Genomic DNA, 21,368 nt, shown 5'->3' with positions numbered 1-21,368 from the left:
CGCTGAAACTCATGGTGAGATGCCTCCCAGACCCTCTCGCTCTCGGAACCAGTAATCGACTGAAGGGACATTTGATGGTTCCCCGGACCTGGTGAACAGGGGAGGCTGGTACCTGAGTACGCACTGGAAGGAAGTGAGTCCAGTGGATGGCTGATGAAGAGAGTTTTGTGCGTACTTGGTCCAGCCTAGGAACTGGTTCCAAGTGTTTTGGTAGCCATGGCAGAAGGTTCCTAGAAATCGATTTTCCTCTCTATCTTCCCATTAGACTGGGGATGGTATCCAGACAAGAGGCTTATGGTTACACCTAGGAGGGAGAAAAATGCCTTCCATACTCTGGAGATAAACTGTGGGCCACAGTCGGGAACAATGTCCTCAGGAATTCCATAATAGTGGGCAGTTGGGAACGGGCAGCGGGAGTAGCTTGCCAGATGGTAGGTGGCGTGGGCTCTTGGAGATGGCACAGTCGCAACAGCCTCTGATAAACCTTCTCACATCACTGGCCATATTGGGCCACCAGAAATGGTCCTTAAGCAGCAAGATGCTGCTGTTGGCCCCTGTGAGGCAAGTGCCCAGAGAAGTGTGAACAGAGTGAATCAGGGATGTGCGTTGTGCTCTGGTGACATATTGCACTCCTGGCAGACAACCTGGTGGTGTAGGCGTGGAAACATTGGTTGAGGTATCTTGGTTTTTATTCCACTGGATGGGTCTAACAATGAGATCCTTGGGGATTATGGTTTCTGGTTCCTCACTGACTTCCTCGGTAGCACAGAGATGAGAGAGAGCATCCACCTTCACATTTTTGGGGCCTGGTCACTATGAAATGGTAATATTGAATCTAGTAAAGAAGAGAGCCCATTTTGCCTGATGAGGATTGAGTCTTTTGGCATGCTGTAGATACTGGAGGTTCTTATGGTCAGTGAGGACAGTAAAAGGGTGATGTGCGCCCTCCAGCCAATGCCTCCATTCTTCCAGGGCTTATTTGATCGCAAGGAGTTCCCTGTTGCCGATGTTGTAGTTCCTCTCTACCAGGCTGAGTTTGTGAGAAAAGGCAGCACATGGATGGAGTTTAGCTGCAGTCCCCTGCTGCTGCGACAGCACCGCTCTTACTCCTGTAGTGGAAGCGTCTACCTCCACCATGAAAGGCTTGTTGGGGTCTGGGTGGATGATGGCAGAGGTAAGAGCTTTCTTTAGTGCTTCAAAGGCCTATGTGGCAGCTAGTGACCAGGAGAGAGATTTAGGTTTGTCTCTCAACATATTGGTGAGTGGACTGGTAATGGAGCTGTAGCAGTAGATGAATCTTCTATAAAAGTTTTCGAATCTCAGGAAACTTTGGAGTTCTTTGATTGTTTTAGGGACTGGCCAGTTTCGGATGATACTGACCTTTCCCTCGTCCATCTGGATACCACCATCATCGATGACATAACCAAGGAACTGCACTGAGGATTTGTTGCAATGAGAATTTTTCTGCTTTGAGGAACAGATGGTCTAATTTGGTGAAGAATGTGGGAGTGACAAGGGGTAAATCCTTCCATGGGGCACTGGCTCACCCAGAATCAGATCTATGGCACAGTCCCATGGCCAGTGCGGAGGTAACTGGGAGGCTTTCTTCTGGCAGAATACGTCACTGAAGGGGAATGATGAGGTGATTGCTGAGGAAGGTGAGGAAAACAGTCAGGGAAACAAGTCCTGCCCCACTTCAGGACCTCACCAGTTCTCCAGGATATGGTAGTATCATGTTGGACCATCCAAGGATGCCCTAGGATCACATCATTGTATAAAGCATTCCAAACCAAAGGAATCATCATAGGCTGCGAGCTGGAGTCGCACTCTGGGCTCTAGTCCTTGCCGGTAGGTGGTTAGAAGTTGCTGCGAGAGTTCTTAATTTTAGGGCGTAATCAGTTAAGGACAGGGATCCTTGACAGAGATTATATAATTGATCACAGATAGAGGTATCACCCACAGGTTTACCAAAGACTTGGAGCACAACAGGAGCACTCATCCTGCTGAATCCTTTGTAGTCTGATCTTCTGTTATGGAAAGAGACTCGCACAGAAAGTTTGTAAAAAACAAGTTTAGTTTATTATTTACAGCAGGCAAGGTTGATGGTGCAGGCAGGTGAGTAATAAAGTCAATAATCACAGTCTTAAGGAGGACAGAGGACTGCACACACCTCAGACAAAGGGCAGGCTGGGGAATCCACAGAGCTGAAGACTAGAACGGACACAGGAGAACACACTGGAGGAAACACAGGAGGTAAGTATAGCTGTTAGGTAAGTAAGAGAGAGAGAGAGAGAGAGAGAGTCCATTTCATATAAATGAAATCAGACACTGAGAAACGAACATACCTATTGCAGAAAAGCCCCCTCTTTTTCCGAATTGCTTAGATGACCTCTGTCTTTCTTTCACTATCTCTTGTCTTCTGATAGTTTTTTCAGTCAAATCGGAATCAGTCTATGTGCTTTTGAGAATCTGTCCTGTGCCACTGAAGATCAGAGCCAGATTCTCCTCATAACTGAGAAAATTTCTGATTTAGCCGAACCAATGTGAGTGCAAACTGCAGTCATCTAAAAAAATTTTGCTATTTAATAATGCATCACACACCACACTCGAGGTCATCTCTTCAAATCGTCAGTCCAGTTCAGCCAGAAATGATTAAGTCCAACACATTTTTATTAGCCGGGTTATATATATATATATATATATATATATATATATATATATATATATATATATAGCTTAAGCAGGTTAACAAGATTTGTGTGTTTACACAACATATATATACACACAAACACACACACACACACATATATATATACACACACACAAAATTTTTTAACCTGCTTAAGCAAGGAAATAAGCCAAAGAGTCTCTTCTCTTGTCCTGTCAAGTTGACAATCATTTATTTAGCACGAAACGTACTTATTCTAACCACTAAAATAATAAGATAATACAAATAAAATGAGAAAATGTTAATTATTTTTTATTTTTTTTTTATTTTATTCATAGCTCAGACAAAACCATTATTGGCTCTCGAGGTAAACCGCAAACCAAGAATTTTCACAGCAATTCTCTGGTATGTCTTATTCATTTGGCCAGTCAGTTTCATCACAGCCTATGTAAATTCAAGCAAAGGCTCTGTTTCATTTTAATAGTTAAATACTATACTAAGCTATGATGATTATGCTTTATAATACATAATAAAATTACTATAGTTAAAATAAAAATCATAGGACAATGACTGTAAGGTTGAAAAACTAAAAAGAAGCAAATCGTTCATCTTTGAATTTTAGCAAATTGGTGGGGGAACCCTCAAATTTTGTGTAGGTGCAACAGGGAAAAATTACTCGCCGTGGGACAACATATTGAGTATCTTGGCATAGAAATAATTTTTGGGACAAATAAAATAAAAAATTCTTTAAAAAGAATAAAAGAATTGTTTGAGATAGAACAAAAAATAAATAAATGCAACTTAAAAGTATACAAGTAAAAACTATGAAAAATTCATGAAAAAAAGATGAAATCGCGTGTGTCTGTTTGAGTATGCGTACACGTGTGTGTGTGTTGTCTTGGTAATCTCTACATTGTGGGGAAATGTCTCTCCACATGGATGATAATATTATTAGCAATGTTTTGTAAAAAAAAAAAAAAAAAAAGATAATAACAGCACATTATAGCCTGTCAACCTTCGTGAAAATATGACCTCTAAAACATACAGTAGTAGTAGGCTACAATAAAGTTGTTTTTTTTTTTGTGCTTGACGGACTTGTTTTGCTGTTGCACCCGCGTCTCGGACAAGAAACTAAAAATGCAGCGCTCAAGTTTAAAGTTCAACTTCTGTCTCATAACCTGTGTTCTTTTCCATTTCAATGCCACAGACGCATCCTTTATGATCAGCCGCTTAGGACTAACAACGTTAGCAATGTGTTCAAGGTTACGGTCCTTCATTGAGCGGTTAATCACCTCAGCAACTTAACGTGTGAACAGGCATTTCCCTATACAGCCACAGGCCAGATTTTCTGCCACAGTAAAGAGCTTATTAATAACGAAAACGTTTATTGATTTTTGCTAATTAATATTTTATTTCAGTAACTGTTGTTAGTTTCGTGTTTCGTTTTTTTATTTTCATTTATTGTGATTTTTTTTTTATTTTTTTTATTCCAGTTTACGAAGAGAAAAAAAATCTTTTGACCAATAGTTTAAGTCTTAGTTTCAGTTTTTGTTTACGAAAATATACAGAAATCTCAGATGGTCAAACCGTGATTCATCTTTCATGAATACTTGAAATAAGTAGTAGCTAGAACTTGTTTTTGCATTTGACTACTTACAGATTGCTTCAAATAAATAGACAACAGGTTCAGTGACTTTTGTTAGCGCAGTATAATGAGACTGCTACGGTTTACAATCACTTAGACCAGAGATCTACTTTATGGAAGAACACAGATGCAAATGTGTGGCCAGCACTTTGCAAGTCTGGAATTGTGCATGCGTAACATAAATTTTGACACTACTAAGCAGCAGCTAACCTCAGTGCCCCAGAGAGTGATAGTTACTTCTACTCTGTAAATGTCTGTTTTTCAAACTACCTAAGAAAGTTCTCTTTAAACTGTTCCACTATCAAAACCGTTAACCTAGGATACGTTTCCCAAAAACAATTATAATGCATGTTTCATTCGTTACCAATAGTTTTTAACGGTTAGCTGTGTTTTCTGCGTTGTCGAAATAAGACATACTGCAAAAATTCTTGCCATCAGATCCTCATTTATTTTGGATAACACAAATGGAAATATGAGGACTTGTGCAGCATAAAAACCAGTGTGCGGCAGCAATGCATGACACTGAGAAAGAGAAAATTACAGATAAAAAAAAAAAAAAAAAAACTAAGAAAAATAATCGATACATCTGAGTGTGCATCACAGATGGGCTTTAAATCACAATCATACAAATATATCATGTGAATTTATCTGTAACATGAAATACAGCCCTAATTGAATCACTGCATTGCGTTAGAAAACACCTGCATTGCGTTAGCACTTGTTAGCTTGTCATTAGCATTTTCATTCGAACCTATCGCAGTTTTCTTTTCTCCTCTCCTCTCTCGCTCCAGTTTTTCACAAGTTCATCCAACAACTGGTAAGAATATTTCATCAAGCACGGTGAGTAATGGCTTCTCCTGCTATTGTTATTTGCACCTCTTGCCACATGTACAGTTTATCTATCTCTGTCGCAGATGAGGGATTCACGTGTGATAAATGCAGGGAAATAGTTAGGCTGCCAGAGAAGATTTCAGAATTAGAGACACGCATCCAAACTTTAATTGAGGACAGTAAGAATGTTAGGGCTCTAGATACGGCTTTGGATGCGTCTAGCTCAGGGATTCCTGTACACTGTTCGGTTCCGGCAACAGAGCGCCTGCAGCATGGCAACTGGGTGACAGTGAGGCAGCATAGTCGCGGGTCAAAACACAGCTCTTCTGTTCCGATCAAAAGGTTAAACAGGTTCTCCCCGCTCAGTGATGCACCCACTGAGAAACCTGATGAAAGATCTCTAGTTATTGACGATTCTATTTTATGGAACGTGAATACGACACCAGCCACCATAGTCAAATATTTACCGGGAGCCTGAGTGCCTGACATCTTGACAAATTTAAAAGGGCTGGCTAATTGCTAAACGTAAATACAGTAAGATTGTTATTCATGCCGGCGCTAATGATGTTCGACTTCGCCAGTCGGAGATCACTAAAAAATAACATTAAAGAGGCGTGTTAACTTTCTTCATACATGATTTCAGACACTGTAATATGCTCTGGTCCCCTCCCTGCTCACCGTGGTGACGAGATGCATAGCAGATTGTCATCACTCAATGGCTGGATGTCAAAGTGGTGCCCGCAGAATAACATAGGTTTCATAGACAATTGGACGAGCTTTTGGGGCAGACCTGACCTGTTTAAAAGAGATGGTCTTCATCCCGCCTGGGGTGGCGCCACTCTTCTCTCTAGAAATCTGGCAAATAGTCTTAGGCCCGGTTTCACAGACAGGGTTTAGACTAAGCCAGTATAAGGCCATATCTCAATAAGGACATTTAAGTAATTTTTATTAACATGCCTTAGAAAAAAAAATAGTGGTTGCATCTTGAGACAAAACAAAGACATTGTTATATTTTAAGATCATGAATGAGTCCACCCCCCAAGATTACTGTTATAAACATGAGCCGCGTCTAAAAGGCCAAGGTGGAGGTGTTGCTTCAATTTATAACAACGTTTTCAGGATTTCTCAGAGGGCAGGCTTCAAGTATAACTCGTTTGAAGTAATGGTGCTTCATATAACATTATCCAGGGAAACAAATGTTAATGATAAATTCCCTGTGATGTTTGTACTGGCTATTGTATACAGGCCACCAGGGCACCATACAGACTTTATTAAAGAGTTTGGTGATTTTACATCCGAGTTAGTTCTGGCTGCAGATAAAGTTTTAATAGTTGGTGATTTTAATATCCATGTTGATAATGAAAAAGATAAAATGAGATCAGCATTTATAGACATTCTGAACTCTATTGGGGTTAGACAACACGTTTCAGGACCTACTCATTGTCGAAATTATACTCTACATTTAATACTGTCACATGGAATTGATGTTGATAGTGTTGAAATTATGCAGCCAAGTGATGATATCTTAGATGATTTAGTTTTGTGCAAACTTCATATAGCCCAAATTGTAAATTCTACTTATTGTTACAAGTATGGTAGAACCATCACTTCTACCACAAAAGACTGCTTTTTGAGTTATCTTCCTGATGTATCCGAATTCCTTAGCATATCCAAAACCTCAGAACAACTTGATGATATAACAGAAACTATGGACTCTCTCTTTTCTAGCATTTTAAATACAGTTGCTCCTTTACGCTTAAGGAAGGTTAAGGAAACCAGTATGACACCATGGTATAATGAGCATACACGCACCCTAAAGAGAGCAGCCACGAAAAATGGAGCGTGGCTGGAGGAAAACAAAACTAGAGGTATTTCATATTGCTTGGCGGGAAAGTAACCTATCCTACAGAAAAGCATTAAAAACTGCTAGATCCAATTTACTTTTCTTCTCTTTTAGAAGAAAACAAACATAACCCCAGGTATTTATTCAATACAGTGGCTAAATTAATGAAAAATAAAGCCTCAACAAGTGTTGACATTTCCCAACATCACAGCAGTAATGACTTTATGAACTACTTTACTTCTAAAAACGATACTATTAGAGAAAAAATAGTAACCATTCAGCCATCAGCTATAGTATCGTATCAGACAGTGCACTATAGACCCCTGAGGAACAGTTCCACTCATTCTCTACTATAGGAGAGGAAGAATTGTATAAATTTGTTAAATCATCTAAACCAACAACAGTAATGTTAGACCATATACCATCTAAGCTCCTAAAAGAGGTGCTTCCAGAAGTCATAGATCCTCTTCTGACTATTCTTACTCCTCATTGTCATTAGGATATGTCCCCAAAACTTTCAAACTGGCTGTTATTAAGCCTCTCATCAAAAAACCACAACTTGACCCCAAAGAACTAGTTAATTATAGACCAATCTCGAATCTCCCTTAAGATACTAGTCAAGATTTCCAGTCAGGATTTAGACCGTATCATAGTACTGAGACTGCTCTCCTTAGAGTTACAAATGACATGCTCTTATCATCTGATCATGGTTGTATCTCTCTATTAATTCTATTTGATCTTAGTGCTGTGTTTGACACAATTGACCACATCATTCGTTTGCATAGACTTGAACACTTTGTTGGCATTAATGGAAGTGCATTAGCATGGTCTAAATTGTACTTATGACCGCCATCAATTCGTAGCAGTGAATGAAGAGGTATCATATCGATCACAAGTTCAGTATGGAGTACCTCAAGGCTCAGTACTAGGGCCACTACTCTTCACGCTCTATATGTTACCCTTGGGACATATCATCAGGAAACATGGTGTTAGCTTTCACTGTTATGCTGATGAAACTCAGCTCTATATTTCTTCGCGGCCCGGTGAAACACACCAATTTGAAAAACTAATGGAACGCATAGTCGATATAAAAACCTGGATGAAGAGTAATTTCTTACTGATAAATTCTGAAAAAAACAGGGGTTAATTATAGGACTTAAAAACTCTGCATGTAATAACCTAGAACACTGTCTAAGAATTGATGGCTGCTGTGCCAATTCTTCGTCATCAGTTAGGAACCTAGGTGTGCCATTTGATCGCAATCTTTCCTTAGAAAGCCACGTTTCTAGCATTTGTAAAACTGCATTTTTCCATCTCAAAATCTAAATTACGGCCTATGCCCTCAATGTCAAATGCAGAAATGTTAATCCATGCATTTATGACCTCAAGGTTAGATTATTGTAATGCTATATTGGGTGGTTGTTCTAGACATTTAGTATACAAACTACAGCTAGTCCAAAATGCAGCAGCAAGAGTTCTTACTAGAACCAGGAAGTATGACCATATTAGCCCGGTCCTGTCAACACTGCACTGGCTCCCTATCAAACATCATATAGATTTTAAAATATTGCTTATTACTTATAAAGCCCTGAATGGTTTAGCACCTCAGTATTTGAGTGAGCTCCTTTTACATTATAATCCTCTGCATCCGCTACGTTCTCAAAACTCAGGCAATTTGATAATACCTAGAATATCAAAATCAACTTTGGACGGCAGATGCTTTTCCTATTTGGCGCCTAAACTCTGGAATAACCTACCTAACGTTATTTGGGAGGCAAACACACTCTTGCAGTTTAAATCTAGATTAAAGACCCATCTCTTTAACCTGGTTTACACATAACATACTAATATGCTTTTAATATCCAACTCCGTTAATGGATTTTTAGGCTGCATTAATTAGGTAAACCGGGAAAACTTCCCATAATACCCGATGTACTTGCTACATCATTAGAAGAATGGCATCTACACTAATATTAGTCTGTTTCTCTCTTATTCTGAGGTCACCATAGCCACCAGATCCAGTCTGTATCCAGGTCAGAGGGTCAATGCAGTCACTCGGATCCAGTACGTATCCAGACCAGATGGTGGATCGGCACCTAGAAAGGCCCTCTACATCCCTGAAAGACAGCGGAGACCAGGACAACTAGAGCCCCAGATACAGATCCCCTGTAAAGACCTGGTCTCAGATGACCACCAGGACAAGACCACAGGAAACAGTTGATTCTTCTGCACAATCTGACTATGCTGCAGCCTGGAATTGAACTGCTGGTTTCATCTGGACAGAGTTGAACTGGCCCCCCAACGGAGCCTGGTTTCTCCCAAGGTTTTTTTCTCCATTCTGTCACAGATGGAGTTTTGGTTCTTTGCCGCTGTTGCCTCTGGCTTGCTTAGTTGGGGTCACTTCATCTACAGCGATATCATTGACTTGATTGCAAATAAATGCACAGACACTATTTAAACTGAACCGAGATGACATCACTGAATTCAATGATGAACTGCATTTAACTGTCATTTTGCATTATTGACACACTGTTTTCCTAATGAATGTTGTTCCGTTGCTTTGACGTAATGTATTTTGTATGAAGCGCTATATAAATAAAGGTGACTTGACCTGACTTGACTGCAAAACTTGTGTGACCTACCGCTGTGACATCTAATGCAGACTGGGAAGCAGCAAAGTATGCCAACCCCCCCACCCCAAGTCAGCATGGCGGCAGGAAACCCCAAATATGGTCATGGCAAGTGGAATCACAAAATCATTTTCTAAATACATCCCTGCTACACATAGTTAGCTTACGATGCTTTTGGGAAACGCACCCCTTATGGCAAAAATGGCACTTACTGGGAAAATGCTAACGTGTGTATGAAAAGTATGTTTGAGGCCTCACCCTAACAGCTCAAACAATGAGTGAAATATTTGCATATCTGCACAATATAATGTTCTGTCCAAATAAGTGTTTGCTTTCCTGCAGCAGGTCAAGATGATGACAAATAATTTAATTCAGTCACTCACAAAGGTGTCAAGTAACGAAGTACAAATACTTCGTTACCTTACTTAAGTAGAAATTTTGGGTATCTATACTTTACTGGAGTAATTATTTTTCAGACAACTTTTTACTTCTACTCATTACATTTTCACGCAATTGTCTGTACTTTCTACTCCTTACATTTTAAAAATAGGTTCGTTACTGCCATTTCATTTTGGCTTGTTTTCATTCCGGCTTGTCATCTTCAAAAAAACTAAACAAAACAAAACAAAAAAACCTATCCAGATAAATCGTGCCATCTGGATGAAGTGAATTTGATTGTGGTTGGATGAAGTAAAACGTATACCATTCGACACCCTATTGGGTTGTACGCGATCCATCGCACCTGCACATGACACAAATCACATCACACTCCAGCAAGGACATAGCCAGTGTTGGGTTCGTTTATCAAAAAATATATTTCTTAAAGGTTATTATTTCTCAACTACTGGTTCATTTAACCAATCGGGTGCTTTCTCTTCTTCCTCTGCATATTAAGCTACTATAGGTAGTTCGTTATCGAGACGTTTGAATAAATCATTGTTTGCGATTGACAACGCGATTGACAATGTTGTGATAATTAGACTATACTAACTTTGTAACTCGTTACCCTCCCAACACTGGACATAGCAGACGTATGTAGCGAATACAGGAAGGTATCAATTAAGAAGGTATCGGGATGTTATTTTTCATTTTTATTTTTTTATTAATCACTTGGATTAATTATTCATTTTGACAGCACTAATGTTTATTGTATATAGACAACCATACAAGGGTAATTGTCACTAAGCCTGCCCTGGGTACACCAATTTTCTTGTCCATTGCCCTCGCAGATTCCTGCAGATAAGCTTGGATGTACATTTTCATTCCAGTAAAGGTTATTGATGACATGCTTCTGAAGTTTGACTTTTTGCACCATTATAATACTTATAGGCAATTAGTCATCATATCTCTAGTTCTTTAATGTATTTGCAGTGTACTAAAATGCATTCTTTTTCAATGGGCATATATGCGGCTGAAACAGGTAGCCTAGTGCATCCCAAACTTTTCAACATGAACATTTTAATATAACATTATATTCATTAGAAAAATGTTTGTTTTATTTTATTATTTTTTTCGGTGGGGTCGTGCACAATAGGCCCCTGTGGCGCGGCCTAAGCTTTTGTTCTTAATGCCATTTTACATTTTTTTTTTCTTAAATTACTTTTATACTTTAAGTTGTTTTGAAACCAGTACTTTTACACTTTTACTTGAGTAAAAACCTTGAGTTGATGCTTCAACTTCTACAAAAGTCTTTTTAAACCCTAGTATCTATACTTTTACCTGAGTAATGAATGTGAATACTTTTGACACCAGTGGTCACACATAAATGAAGATTGTATGCCTTTATATGCACTTATATGCCTTTAAACTTACTTAATCTCTTATTTGTGGCAGGATATCCTTAATTAAGTGCAGATGCCTCTAATTAGTGAGATTCAACACATAATTACCCATTACACCACACTAAACTTTTATATTCATATGCTGACACCAAGAAGAATAAAAACTTGCATACACAACATCAAGATGGATAATGCATTGCACAAATAAACAAATACAGAAATATACATAAAAACAACTGTAAAATTTAAGTTACTATTGTTACATCTTACATTTTAGACTATTATCTGTTTTGCTCAATTTTGCAAACAAAAATAGTTCCAAAAAGACAGCAGAATTGTTCATCTTCGAGCAACAGTGGTGTTTCCTTACTATATGAATCCAAGTTTTTGAATGAATTGAGTGACATTTGACTTCTACTCAGCTAACAACAGAAAGGTAGAGGCTCTTAAAATCGGGGGAGGACCTGGGCTGGACTGGGACAAAAAAATCAGCCCTGTAAAATTACTGATTAGAATTTATTTACTATCAAAACCAATGAAAAAATATTAAAATAATAAAAAAAAATGCAAATGATTTTATAAGGCTTTATTGTAAAACTCTAAATGTCTTAATTTATGTGCTGCTTATTATTCTAATAGAATGCTTAGGGTACACAATTTATGCTGTAACTATATTTCATGGGGTGCAACATCAAACTTTTTATATTAATTTACACAAATTACCTCAGATCTGTTGATAGTAGTATTAAGACCACTGATCTACAGAAAACGTGATTTATAAAGACCACTGATCTACAATAAAAAAAGAGTAACTAAGACAAAGAACATTGTGTAGTGATTTATTTGTAATTTTTCTTAACATGGAGTAGACTGGCTTATATATTCAAATGCAGAGCTCAATGCTAGGGTTCAAAATTGTACCTGCCCTGCCAAAAATAAATACATAAACATGAATAAAAAAAGCTATTGTTTTTTTGTAAATAAGCTGCAATCTCATTTCACAATTCCAATTTCAATACCACAATAAACACTAACTATTAAGTTCAAACATTACTGAAGACAAGTGAACAGTCAGTAATAAAATAAGAAAAAAATGATCATAAATAGCACCGTTTTCAGGTACAGATATTGCATAATCAAATGTAAAATACTTCACTTAACATACATACATACACACATACATACAAACATACATATACATATTCACACAAAGTGTTCCTGTAGCTCAAGTGGTAGAGCATTGTTTTAACAAGCGCAAGGTTGTGGGTTTGATTCCCAGGGAACATGTTAGGTAAAATTGTTAGCTTGAATGCATTGTAAGTTACTTTGGGTAAAAGCGTCTGCTAAATGCATAAATGTAAATATATATATATAAATCCTTGTTAAAGCTGTTAGTCAAAAGCAGTGACTTATTTCTCTCTGTCTTTTGTTCACATTAATGATGACACTTATGGACGGTAGGTATAAGGCTTATGCCTGGCACTTTAAGGGATTTTTTCTCAATTGATTACAAATTGAAATAATATATCTCACATAAATGCTGTATACAGAGACATAGAGCATCACCTGGTATTATTAAAGGTTAAAAATAACTAGTTAAAATTAAATTTAATGCCGTTTTCATTATAATAACAAGTATTTAATGACACAAGTGAAATATAATAATTATGTAATATAGTGCACATATTTAGCAAAATACTCCTTTCTATGGCTATTTTTTTCAACTAACCTGCTATGTTCTTTAAATGGCTTTCTTGGCGTAAATGTAACATTCTGTGACAATTGTTCTCCTGCTGTTTTATTGACTGATTGATCGATATTATTTATGAGGCATATCTTTCGGTAAATTGTACTGTATCTTTAAACAAAGTAACAGATGATCGGTTTACTGGTTTACTTGAACTGAAGCACTAAAGCGATCTGTCACGTCACATTTCCTAGCGCCAAAACGGCATTGTCTGAATTTAGTAAAAAAAGAGAAAAAAATGGACAGAACCTGAGAGCTGAGAATTTTAAATGTGATTTATATAGATCAGTGAGTGGTGGCCTATTACAGCTGGAATAAATATTGTAACTTTTGCAGTAGCTACAATGCAGTAGCCTACGTGTATCATCATTACATTTCTGTCTCACCTCAGCAGTCAAGTCCCTCCCTGTTGAAGTCTTTTGCCGGACTTCCAGCAAATAATTCATTGACAAATCATATTGACACATTTGGTGGCATCTGCCTCAAGTGCTTGTCGTTTTCTCTCTCTCAACTTCTATGCGCCTCCTTTACACTTAAGAGATTTTATTCTTTAACATATTGAATTTCGTTGAACATCATCACATCGCTGCAGTTGTAAAAGCGGCCACTTTTCAAGGCTAGAACTTGATTCTGATAAACCAATGCTCAGTTGGTTAAGGGGAGAAAGGGGAGAAAATAAGTGTATTCTTATTTTGCAAACCTGCCAGTGGGGTAAGAAAAATTCTTGTTTCTCATTTGCACTTAAGCTTATTTTTTTTTACCCCACTGGCATATCATTTCACTTGTTTTAGGCAAAATGCCTAAAATGCCCCCAGGAAATAAGTATGTAATTTTTACTTGAAATAAATCAAAAATACTTTGCATTTGTGTAGCGTGAATGAACAAATGAGGTATTTAAACACTGATTACACTTTAAAAAACGGAGAGGAGACTGAAAGAAACTCTTGAGTTTAGATAGCTGATATATCCATTGTTCTATCCATTGTTCTATCTATCTATCTATCTATCTATCTATCTATCTATCTATCTATCTATCTATCTATCTATCTATTGTTTTGTCATTCTATCTGTCTGATGTGCATTCATTGATCCATCCATCTATCCATCCCTCCATCGGTCATTCTGTCTATTTCATCCATCCATCCGCCTGACTCCATACCCACAAACAGTTCATTTGACCTGTGTGTCTCTTGCATTCATACTGCGAGTCACATCTCCATAAAACCTCACTTCACCAAGGCACTACAAGTTAAACTGATGCATTCCTACTCTGCAAGGCTGTAAGTTGTTATTTTTTTGAAGGTGATATGTTCGTTTATATTGCTCTGATCTAGTAGGCACTGCATAAAAGTCCAGACAGAAAAATGTTATTATAATTTTTTTTGAGGTGCTCAGGAGTTCTGTGATTTATTAGTGACTTATGTGTCGGCCTAAGGATAATGCTTCTTTTAGGATGCTAATGTATCAGAGATACAGTAAAGGGACAGTTACCACAGTAAAAGTTATCAATTAAACATATGCTTCAATAGCATATTTTAGGGCAATTTAGAACGTGAAATTATAGATTAATAAACAAAACACCCAAACATTCATGCCCAGATGTGTTTAAATTTTCTGAAGTTGGATGAGCAGTTTGCTCATATTCATTAGCTCTCTTGGGACTTTACAAACTGTACTTGTTTCATCTAGCTTGATTAGTTTGAAGGATGGGCTGCAACCTAATTAGCATAGTGTCGATTATAGTATAAGATTAGTGTGACCTATAATCACAGTACATTAAAATAGTATGTTGCTGGTCAACTATTTCTGTTTTATCTGTATGTGCTCATTAATACTTAAATGACCCACAACCCCTTGCAAAATTAATTTAAAAATAAAATGCCACATATTTTAATTTCAAGGGAATCAATATACACTCACCTAAAGGATTATTAGGAACACCATACTAATACTGTGTTTGACCTCCTTTCACCTTCAGAACTGCTTTAATTCTCCCTGGCATTGATTCAACAAGGTGCTGAAAACATTCTTTAGAAATGTTGGCTCATATTGATAGGATAGCATCTTGCAGTTAATGGAGATTTGTGTTATGCACATCCAGGGCACGAAGCTTCCGTTGCACCACATCCCAAAGATGCTCTATTGGGTGGAGATCTGGTGACTGTGGGGGCCATTTTAGTACAGTGGACTGATTGTCATGTTCAAGAAACCAATTTGAAATGATTCGAGCTTTGTGACATCGTGCATTATCCTGCTGGAAGTAGCCATCAGAGGATGGGTACATGGTGGTCATAAAGGGATGGACACGATCAGAAACAATGCTCAGGTAGGCCGTGGCATTTAAACGATGCCCAATTGGCACTAAGGGGCCTAAAGTTTGCCAAGAAAATATCCCCCACACCATTACACCACCACCACCAGCCTGCACAGTGGTAACAAGGCATGATGGATCGATGTTCTCATTCTGTTTACGCCAAATTCTGACTCTACCATCTGAATGTCTCAACAGAAATTGAGACTCATCAGACCAGGCAACATTTTTCCAGTCTTCAACTGTCCAATTTTGGTGAGCTCGTGCAAATTGTAGCCTCTTTTTCTTATTTGTAGTGGAGATGAGTGTTACCTGGTGGGGTCTTCTGCTGTTGTATCCCATCCGCCTCAAGTTTGTGGGTGTTGTGGCTTCACAAATACTTTGCTGCATACCTCGGTTGCAACGAGTGATTATTTCAGTCAAAGTTGCTCTTCTATCAGCTTGAATCAGTCGGCCCATTCTCCTCTGACCTCTAGCATCAACAAGGCATTTTCGCCAACAGGACTGCTGCATGCTGGATGTTTTTCCCTTTTGACACCATTCTTTGTAAACCCTAGAAATGGTTGTGCGTGAAAATCCCAGTAACTGAGCAGATTGTGAAATACTCAGACCGGCCTGTCTGGCACCAACAACCATGCCATGCTCAACATTGCTTAAATCACCTTTCTTTCCCATTCTGACATTCAGTTTGGAGTTCAGGAGATTGTCTTGACCAGGACCACACCGCTTAATGCTAGGGGCGTGCACTGATAGTCGAACATTCGAATATTCGTTCTGCTCTAATTATTCGATAAATAAAAATGATATTCGAAATTCGTTATATTTTTGCTTGCCATAAAAAAATTAATAAAAAAATAAACAATAAAACCTAATTAGGTCACTTTCTGTGATTCTCCATGGCATATTTAAAGATGTATGCAAGCAAAAAATTATTAATGAATGAATAAGAACTGCGGACTTATACAGTACTTCAAATATGCCGTGGAGAATCACAGAAAGTGACAGAATTCAAGAACATTGTTGCAGCATCTCTCAAGCAACGAATAAACACCGCTAACTTGGAGAATGCAGTGAAAACTCCTCTTCTCTCGTCCGCCCTAGACCCTCGGCACAAACATCTCAGGTTTCTCGATGAAATTTTTTTTTAACATTATCAGAACATTTTCCTGAAGAGGATGCAATGCCCACTCGTCGGAAAAGGCTGAGCCAGTTCTTCAGCGATGATTACAGAGAGTCCAGCCGAGACGAGTGGGAACAGTTCTTGCCGGAGCCATGTATTCCACCAGATGAGGATCCTATTCAGTGGTGAACAAAAACATGAAGCGCTTCACAAAACTTATTCGCTTAGCACACCGTTATTTGTGAGTCCCGCCAACGTCTGTGCTGTCAGAGCACGTTTTCTCCGCGGCCGGCCTTATTGTTAACAGACTAAGGAGCCGACTTTCCCCCGATCATGTTTACATGCCCGTGTTTCTTAACAAGAACATGTAAAACAATAGAAAAAACAAAACCAAAAAGATTTGTTGACAGTTTAAAAGTTTCAAGTTAACTGTAAATTACATTCTGTACAATAGCCTAATTGCTGCAGGCTGCTTTACGGTTTTTCTTTGTTCACTTTTTTTCTTTTTTTTTTTTTTGCTTTTAATCTGTACTTTTGTTTTTATGCACGCATTGTTAAAGTCATGCAATAAATCAAACTATGTTTAATAGTTTGCAAATGACTCACAATTGTATCCTAATTTAGTTATTTTGTGTTTGGTAATGAAGGGCCTATTTGCCCTTTGCAACAGCAAAACTAACTCAATAACAAACAAGTAATTCATAAGAAGACAGCTGAGGAGACATGTATTCATAGCAACTAGTTTCTAACTAATTCATCATTTTATAGTTAATCATAAATGTACTAATAAATTATGTGTAGGGCAACATGCATTGATATGCAAAATCATGATCCTACTAAACAGCTACTTTAATTAGTTTACAATATTCAGCAATCAAATATTTATCAATCACTTGGCAACGATTTGGAAGTTGAAAATAAACATTTTAGTATTTCAACAATTAACAAATGATCAATATGCTTTAATTTAAAAAAAATTTCTGGGTGTGTGTTCACTGCTGTGTGTGTGCACTTTGGATGGGTTAAATGCAGAGCATGAATTCTGAGTATAGGTCACCATACTTGGCTGTATGTCATGTCACTTTCATTATAGAAAATGCCGATCCATGTGTGAAATGATAATATAAAATTAAACATAAATTAATATTACCTTGTTACCTTATTGTCATGGTTGCCTTCTGTGGCAAAATGAACATGGAGGCGAGGATAAACAAAATATGAGCAGTTTTTAACCGGACTCTTGACTGGAAACACAGGGCTTAAGAGTAAACTAGATAATTAAACATATGGACCTGAATTAAATAAATGGGGACAGCAACAGGTACATAACCAAAAATAGGCATAAGGAATCACAAGGATGAATAAACGGTGCAATTCCAAGAGGATCCTCAAACGGCGGTGCTCAGGCCCTAACTAAGACATGCGCAGCACACAGACAGAAAACAAAATGGGGACATTAGTCTGGCATTACACACAACATCCAATAGGGAGTGGGGGTGGACACGGTGACAATACTTGTTTGGGGCACCATGGCGGAGCAGGGAGCCATGGAAGATCAGACAGTCCAGGAGGTCATGGCAGAGCAAGAACAGGTGTCCTCCATGGGCTAAAATCAGGAAAAGGAGCCCACCATGGGCTAAACTTAGGAACAGGAGCCCTCGTTGTACAGAGAACTAAACACTTGAAAAAACAGAAAACAAACGAGGAGAAGGAGCGCCGCGGCATTCTGTCACAGTTATCTCCTGTGGCAAAAGGAAGAACTCGAAGAAGGATAACTCAAAATAATCAGTCTTTAATCCACAATCCAAAAGGGGTAACATAAGGCAGGCAAAGACACACACACACACAAGAAACACAACATCAACATTAACACAGGCCTTAAGTAAGTGCATAAACTAGATAATTAATCAAACACAGGTGGACATTAATTAACTAAATGGGAACAGGAACATAACCAAATATGGGAATAAGGAAACACAAGGGTTAACTAAGACATGGGCAGCACACAGACAGAACAACAACATTAATCTGACAGTTATATAGGCTATGCCAATAAAGTAAATATAACAATATTATATTATAATAATATTACCTTAATTATTACTTGTAAGTAGCGCTTTATAATTAACATATCGTGCAACTAATATATATATATAACCTGTGGAGCAGGTTATCTTCACAGAACAAGTTCCTATGACTACTTAATTGCCCTGAAAGTTACCTACAATTTTGGAACTGAAAGCTGATGTTATCCGCTCACTTATCCTCAAACATACCCGGGTATAACCTGCTTGGATTACATCCCAGAAAAGTCACTCACCCAAAGCTGAATGGAGCTGCACAGCTGCAGCTCACGTGATGAATGTTGGGGTTGGGGAAGGGGTGTGTCTGAACTAAATCAGCACCCTCATAAAGAGGTTGGCTGGCACAAAGTATTTTATGAATTTAGTAAATACAAACCAGTTTTCTTGCGAGAAAATATATTTTTGGTGATGGTCAGGAACGCCTTTTTACTGTATGTTTTGTAGTGTGTGCACCTCGTAGCACTATGCTGTGTAGTATGCATGCAGCTATGACAAGAAATCTTGTTGCGTAGTGTGAGCAACACAGTGATTCGGTTAGTCTTGCAATCATGTATGGTGAGCTGCTTGCGGCACATGAATTGATCATATTTTCCTCTTTACTAGTTATAGAAAAAAAATAAACATGAATATCAGAAGGTATCTTATTTCAACCATGGAAAGACAGGCATTACAAACCATTTTTCATGTTCAAGTTCACTGACTTTTCTATTCTCTCCTGTCTGGTTTGTCGGACAAAATGGCAGATAAAAAAAAACGAATTAATCAAATAAAAAGCAAAAAATGCAACAAGCAAAAAACTGCAAATTTTTACTCATAACATAACTTTCACAGTGTCATTCCTTATCTCAGTCTTCCCTGTTTGACCTAGCTTTCCTTTGTTTCTGAATAGTTCATTCTGTTCACCTGTGTTAGTTAATTATTTCCCTCTTTTTGTTACAGACTCAGGGACAGAAGGTAAAATATGAACAGGTAGTTTATTAAAAGCAGGTATGTAAATTACTTTGAAAGAGGAGCAGATGAGAGAGTTCGGAGGATCTGCTGAACAGGGTATGGAGATCTTGAGTGGATCGTGGCTTACTCCATATGTCAGGTGGGGTATCCAGAATGGGGTATATGTTGCACACACCTTGTGGGGTAACACTGGAGAGGAATCCTAGGAGGAGGGATCGCTGGAGGCACTTCTAGCCAATGTCGCCACTCTTCTAAGGCTAACTTGATAGCCAGCAGTTTCCGATTCCCGATGTCGTAATTCCTCTCCGCCGGGCTGAGCTTCCTAGAGAAGGCGGCACATGGATGAAGTCCCATTGCACCCCAGGAAGTGCACTGACTACTGGTGAAAGGAACATTTTTTGGCCTTGAGGAAGAGTTGGAACTGTCTGAGTTTGGCTGAGTTTTTTATGGTCCTTACATGCACGCGATGTTCTTCCAGGCTCCGGGAGTTAATAAGGATGTCAATGTATACTATGTAAAAAGCAGTTGAAGTACTCCCGAAGCACTGCGTGCATGAAGTCCTGGAACATAGAGCGGGCATTTACAAGCTCATATGGCATGACCCTGAATTCATAGTGGTCCGTAAGGGTAACAAATGTCGTCTTCCATTCATCCCCTTTGAGCATGAGATTGAATGCACTGTGTAAGTCTAGTTTGGAGAATGTGGTGGCTACTCCGAGTTGTTCTAGTGCTGCTGGGATGAGGGGAAGAGGATTCCGGAACTTGACAGTTATTTGATTGAGTGCACGATAGTCTATAAAGGGCCGCAAGCCTCAGTCCTTCTTCGCAACAAAGAAGAAACTTGAAGCTGCAGGGGAGATGGGCCAATGTAACCTTGTTTGAGAGCTTCCTCCACATAACTACTCAATGGCCTTCTGTTCAGGGATTGAGAGAGGATAGATATTTCCACGAGGCACTGGCTCACCCAGAATCAGATCAATCGCACAGTCCCAAGGGCGGTGAGGCAGTTGTGAGGCTTTGTGAGGGCAGAAGACATCATGGAACTCTTGATAGCAGGAGGGAATGTTGACAATGTTTTTCAGGAGGGCTTTCGATGGAGGTGGTGTTCAAGGGTAAGTCTTGCTGGGGTGATGGAGATTATTTGGTAGGTGGTTTCAGTACTGGAGATAGGTAGGTGGAGCTGGCGGCAGAGGTTGCCCAAGATGAAGTTTCCGGCTGACCCAGAGTCAAGGAGGGCGGTAACTGGAAAAGTGATGTGGGCAGTAATAAGATGGTCAGAGTTGGTGAGTGGATTCATTTTAATGGGTGTTGGGTGTAGAAAACTCACCACAGGTCGAGTGTGAAGGGGACAGGTCATGATGTGGTGCCCACTCGCGCTACATTAGAGGCTTAAATCTTGAGTCATTCTTTGACGTTCAGTGGGCGTCAGCCGATTGCTATCGGTCTCCCTGGGTTCTGGGTCAGTCTCAGGAGGATTCTGGGTGTCAGCTCGGTGGTAACAAGGTGTAACGCTGGCTGGTGAGCATTCCTGGAGGCAAGATCTCAAGCTGTTGGAACATCTGGTGGCTTGTTGGATGAAATTTTCTAAACCCTGCGAGTCATCGAATGACCTTAGCAAAACATGGTGATCAAGGAGGCTTCATTCCATCCGCTAGCCACTGCAAGAGTACTGAATTGCAGGGTATATTCATGCATAGACAGTTTGTTCGGTTTTAGTTGGTAAAGTTGCTCACCAATTGATGAATCACCCTTTGTAG

The 21,368-nt window shown here is 38.8% G+C and overlaps 1 long non-coding RNA gene across 2 annotated transcripts in view; it reads left to right on the top strand.

Annotated features, from left to right (window-relative positions):
- The window catches only part of LOC132155939 (uncharacterized), a 316,158-nt gene that overhangs the window by 254,339 nt on the left and 40,451 nt on the right, over nt 1-21,368 (top strand). The window contains exon 4 of one of the 2 annotated variants that reach the window (XR_009437366.1): nt 8,987-9,257. The exons of the other annotated variant lie outside the window; for it this stretch is intronic. This is a non-coding gene — a long non-coding RNA (uncharacterized LOC132155939). Of the gene's footprint in view, nt 1-8,986; nt 9,258-21,368 lie in introns of those variants that run through there. 2 annotated transcript variants of the gene reach the window in all.

Source organism: Carassius carassius, chromosome 13 (genome assembly GCF_963082965.1).
Source record: "Carassius carassius chromosome 13, fCarCar2.1, whole genome shotgun sequence".
NCBI lineage: Eukaryota > Metazoa > Chordata > Actinopteri > Cypriniformes > Cyprinidae > Carassius > Carassius carassius.
Note: the sequence above shows the minus strand (reverse complement) of the source record. Positions and strands in the feature narration are given on the sequence as shown.